This window comes from Amblyomma americanum, chromosome 1, assembly GCF_052857255.1.
Source record: "Amblyomma americanum isolate KBUSLIRL-KWMA chromosome 1, ASM5285725v1, whole genome shotgun sequence".
NCBI classification, from domain to species: Eukaryota; Metazoa; Arthropoda; class Arachnida; order Ixodida; family Ixodidae; genus Amblyomma; species Amblyomma americanum.
The window spans coordinates 102,153,214-102,159,237 of NC_135497.1; positions in this window are offsets into that span (position 1 = coordinate 102,153,214).

Sequence of the window (6,024 nt, forward strand, 5' to 3'; positions counted from 1 at the left end):
TGTATACGTATATTGCATTCCTGATGTGCAGAACGGGGATTCACCAGCTGGAATTACTATCGTTGTGATTTTCCAAGCGGCGTTCTTGTCAAGCAATAATAATAAGTCAATGAAGTGCTGTTGATATACAGACATAAAGAGATGGAGCCTGCAACAGACGTGATGGACGAAGCAAACGCTATAAGAAACCAGCACGATCATGAGATATGAGCCCCTTATCCAACACTCTATACTCAAGTTCATTTTGCGGCCGACTGCATGAAGCAGCGATTTGTACCATTGTGGCTGTGTCGAATGCCCCAACAATGCCTCCTCCTGGGGCAGACGTCGACGAGTAACCCGGAAAGTCATTCTTACAGGCGATTGCCGCGCCACATGCGACTTGTGAGTTTTAAAGACCGCCCGCCCTGTTCTGATCTCTCATCCGGAGCAGGCGATAGCCTTGTTGCTTCTGCTGGCGCTGGGATTGCGCAACACCAGCGGCCAAGGCCAGGGCAAGAGCCTCGGTCGCGGGAGAGGACAGGGTCACGGCCAAGGTCGCGGTCAAGGCTAGGGTCACGGCCAGGGCAGAGGGAAGCACGGCGGAAGCCCCGCTGTAGCCGGTCCCTTGGATGCGGATGGCGGCCCTCTGCCAGGAGGCGGCGGCGGCCAGTTCTGCGAGTGCGGCGGCTTCCGGCAGACCCAGGGCCAGCGGGTCGAGGAGGGCTTCAAGCAAACGGACTTCTACAACCATGGCCGCGGCAACGGCGCCGGCTTCCTGGGCACCAACTCCGGCGTGCTGCAGTCATGCCTGCTGCAGGAAGTAAAGGGGAAGTTCAAGATCATGGGCAAATTGCGAGGACACACGGCCGCCAGCGCACAACAACAATAACAACAACAACAACAACAATAACAACAACAAAAATAGGCTTTTTGAGTTAGAAGAGCGCTTTTCTTTTCGGCATAGCATTGTCAGCGGTGTAGTACATCATAATTACGTGCCAGCAAGCAAGGTGGTGAACTAATATTGAATTGTTAATTTTTTATTTATTACTGTTAGGCTTCTTAATTACTGGGAGGAGATCGCCCACCGTAATTTATATTCATATAAGTCTTTAGAATTTCGAAAGCGCTGTTACCCTCGGCTGTATAGCCCAACAAATTTGGCCATTTCGATGAGTTACATGCACTGGAGAGGTTGCTTTGCCTGTAATCTTCCAGAAAGCACATGTATTTTGGCTCGATGTCGCCAAATTTTGTTGGCTCACAGCGCCGAGGGTAACCGCGTTTTCGAAATTCTAAAAACTTATATGGATATTGCTTGTGGTGGGCTACACGCCTCTCAGTAATGAAGGAGCCTAACTGTAATAGTTAAAAAGTTAACTATTCAACGTTACTTAACCATCCTGCTAGATAGCACTTCTTAGCTATATTTTATGTACTGCACTGCCAATGACAATACTATGCCGAAACAAGCGCTCTTATAACTCAGGAAACCTATTTTAAAAAATTGTGTAAAATCTTAGATGAAACACCCTGACTGTTGCCTTCGCGATTGCATGTGGCATTCCTGGTCGCAGAGAGCGGAGAATGCAAATATGCCATCTTCCCTACTTTTATATTCCTGTCAACATTCAATATCTGCGCAAACGCCGGCGCATTGTTGCTATGGGTAATATTCAGCTAAAGCAGTTAGCCTGCATTCGGCGAGCAGTTGCGTTATTGCCACTATTCTGTCGGTTCTTCCCCCGCTCTCACGCCCCGCTAAAGCTTTGGAAGGCAGAGGAAGAAGGACCGTAAGGACAAAAGCAACATGAAACACGCCAAGACACCCGGCACGGTGAGAGAGCAACTCGTGCATGCTGAGCAGCGATAACAGGAATGGTGATAAGTGTCATGCCCAAGGCGCACGGTGATAACCGCGTGCTCAACGCATTCGCTTGATCGACTGCCATGGTTACTGCCGCGCGCCATCTGGCCATAGGTATCGAGTGTGATCTGTACTCGTGTGTGTGTGGCTGTATGCACATCTATAACGGCAAGCAATATGGCTTCGATGCGTACGGAGAGCCAATATTATTTCTGCAACAGCGCCTCACAAAATCCAGTTGTGGTATAGTTACAGCTTGTGGCTATTGGTAACGCCAAATCTCTAAATACCAACACACATATAAATGTAGTAGTTAAAAAGGTATCTCTTAGAATTAAGTCAACAACTGTACTGTCTAGCCATGCTCAGAATAAACAAGTGTGATCATGAGTCCTATCTTGAATATTTAGAGAATAGTGCCTCTAATCGTCCTACTGAATTCTGGAGATACGTTCGCAAACGCTCGAATAAATCTGATAGTCATATTCACTTAGTTGACTCTCATGGGAATGAAATTCGGAACGTCGCTGACGGCTTTGCTCAACACTTTTCCTCCGTGTACAAATCTCCACGTTGCGATTCCGTATGCCTTCCAGCTGGTGCACCTAATTCCGTTCTTCTTGACGAGAAGTTAGTAAGTGAGAGTCTTAAGTGTTTGAAACCATCTTTGTCCCCTGGACCTGATGGCATTCCAGCCGCCATAATAAAAGCCTTCAATAGTACCTTCGTCCCTGTTTTAACCACGATATTTAATAACTGTTTGAAAAATTCTGCCTTTCCCCGCGTGTGGAAAGCGGCGCGTGTTTTCCCTGTCTTCAAATCAGGAAACAAATCTGATGTTTCGAACTACCGCCCCATTTCTCTTCTTTGTGCAACCTCTAAGCTTTTTGAATTAGCTTTGCACAAAGTACTTTCCTTCCACCTCAAACATGTAATCATACATAATCAGCATGGTTTCATAAAAGGTCGTTCTACTACAACTAACCTTGTGACTTTTATGACGTATACATCAGCTGAAGTCCTTCAGAGGAGTCAGGTAGACGCTGTGTACTGTGATTTGAGCAAAGCTTTCGACGTTGTTACTCACTCATTACTTCTTCAAAAGCTTCTGCTGCTTGAGATCGACGTTTCAATTGTAGCCCTCTTACGCAACTATCTTCTTGATCGGTCCTGCTTTGTCAGTGTAAATGGACAGACCTCATTTGTTTACACTCCAACCAGCGGAGTTCCTCAGGGCTCGGTATTAGGCCCGCTTCTGTTCTCTGTTTTTATCAATGACGTTTCCTCCGTGGTCAAAAACTCCTCGTTTCTCCTTTATGCGGACGATATAAAAATGTTCAAGGCAATACATACTCTTCATGATTGCTTGTCATTGCAATCGGACATATCCGCCTTCTCTGATTGGTGCTTGAATAATGGGCTCACTCTCAATTCATCTAAAACCAAGGTTGACTCATTTACGCGTAAAACGCACAGTCTTCTCTACTCTTATTCTGTGAATGGTAGGCCGCTGCCCAGGGTTGATGAAATTAATGACCTCGGCGTACTTTTCGACCGTAGCCTCAGCTTCTCCTCTCATACAAAACGCATTGCTCTACGGGCTATGCGTACACTCGGCTTCATCTGCAGGCTTTCGAGAGAGTTTCGATCCCAACTTCCTTTCTTAAAGCTCTACCTCTTCATATGCTTGCCGCTTTTGGAATATGCGTCTGTTGTTTGGAACGGCACTTGCCAGTCGAACTGTGAAAAAATCGACAGAGTTCAGCTAAAGTTTTTACGCATATTTCAACATCGGTTTTCTTGCAAAACTTCCAGCTCTCGTCCCAGACGGAGAAACTCACTGCAGCTTCCTTCTCTTAGCTGCCGTCGCGTGAGGGCAGATATAATTTTCTTGTATAAACTTCTTCATGAACACATTCTATGCCCTCAGCTCCTAGCGCGTATCCTTTTGCGTGTACCGCGACAGAGCATAAGGGAATTCAGACCATTCCAAGTTTCTGTGCTCCTGCACTCCCTCTCCCCTCTGGACAGAATGCAAAAGTTGTTTAATTCTCTTTGTCCTCACCTTGATATATTCGAAAATTCTCTCCCTTCCTTTATATTGAATGTCCGTGACGTTCCACTTTGAGCACTCTTTTTCTCATACATAAATTCCCCTTTCATGCATTTTGTCTTTACTACACTTGTGCGTTTGCACCGGTATTATATTGTTTTTTTCTCTCCTTAATTGTATATCACGTGTACTTGTTTTCATTAATATTATTTCTTTAATACTGTGTACTCACGCCTGATTGTCTGTAACGCGTTCACTAATTACATTTCTTATTGTGTATGATTGTATTTCTAGCTTCTATTTCAGATATCTCTTATTCGTTCATAATAGTATTGGCTTTATTCTTGTTTGTATTTTGATATATGCTGTACTTAGCTGTTATCGGTCGTTCTTGTGTTCATTCTCTTTGTTTATTGTTTTATTAGTTATTTATATGTCTGTTGCGTGTTCTAGCTGTTTTCATTTACCGCTGTTCTCGCTGTTTGCTTGTTTTCGCTTTTTTGCTTCATGCTTGCTGTCACGCCTAGTTTATGTGTCTTTTTTTTCTATCGCCTTGACTGCTGCATTACCTCCCCTGAGTGTCTTCCTTTGTAGTGAAATAAATGTACATTTTGTGCGTGTGAATGATGTACCAGCACAAAGACCTTTGGGTTGTTCCTGGGCACCGAAAAAAATAAAGATTGATTATTATTATTATTATTATTATTATTATTATTATTATTATTATTATTATTATTATTATTATTATTATTATTATTATTATTATTATTATTATTATCACAAGCTGACTTAACATAAAATACAGTAGTCAGCACAGGCGACAGAATATGATTCATACTGTTCTTGACGACGACATGTGCTGATTTTATTAAAAACGCCCGAAGCCAGAAAAACCTGTAAACACCGTCGAAGCTTTTTATCAGTGACTTCCCCTTTCGAATCTCACTCTAATTCTGTATATTTCCGTTCGGTAATGAAATCAGATGCAAACGTAATTTCCATTTTTATCCTTCCGAGCAACCTCTCTTTTAGTCTCCGGTTCCTTATTCCTTCTCGGAAATTTGCTTATTATGCCGAAACACCGCAACACGAGGCGAACACACCAGCATAGCGGTGTTAAAGCGGTAAAATATGCAAAACTATAATGAAGGTATGGTGATGTGGTAGCTGATTCTTTTTCCTTTTTTGTAATGAAGATATGTGAATAGAACTGATTACATGCTCGCGCTGTGCTGCTGAGTCACTGTTTCAAACCTTCTAATATGACGTTGAATGGGGCACAGTGTTGTCTTCTGTTTTTAATGTTCGATTTTTGTTTATTTCTAATCATTCTTTTTTTTCTTTTCTCGTGGGGGATCAGTTAGGTTGGCGGCCTGCCTTGCAGACGACCAGGCGCTAAACATTATCTTTCCTTTAACTATTTTGCAGAGGCCCATCGTTCACTTTAAAAGGCTTCGCAGAATGCTCAAGCGGTGCCTACGGTTAAAAGACGTCCAGGATGCTGGCGTGTAATTGATTAGTTCAGTTTGGGAGGTAAGCAAGTGATTGACTTAAAGCAGCTTGTCTCAGAATTCTGTTGAGGCGTGTGAGTATTTCAGCGATTTTTTTCTTCCTTGAGGGGTGGGGGGGTTCGAAAACAGATTTCGCTGCGGAAAAATTTGAGCCGAGAGCCGTGGTACTCATGACACAGAGAGCGGTCTACGCTGCCCACTCTACGCCAGTTGTTTCGACCCGTGCGATTTTAATAGTTGGCACAGTGTTCAAAGATGTGATCTAGCCCTTTCTTTCAAAATGCCGTGGGATCACCGAGTCATCGGAGAATTCCCAGGATTTCGGAACCATTGCTATCACCACCTGGATGAATGTGGCGGAAACAGGGGAGGGTATTGCCCTCACAGGAACATCAACATCATCTTCCCTATTTATTAGCTGCAGGTATTTCTACTTTCCCGCACATTAACTGTCTTCGGTTGCTGGTTAATATACAATATTTAATAAATATTATGACAACTTTTCAATTGGTAGCGGTATATCAGACTTCCCCGGGCGTTCATAAAGATACACTGCTAGCATCATCATTATCGCTATCATCTAGAAAGTCAAAGGCATGCGTCGTTGCATG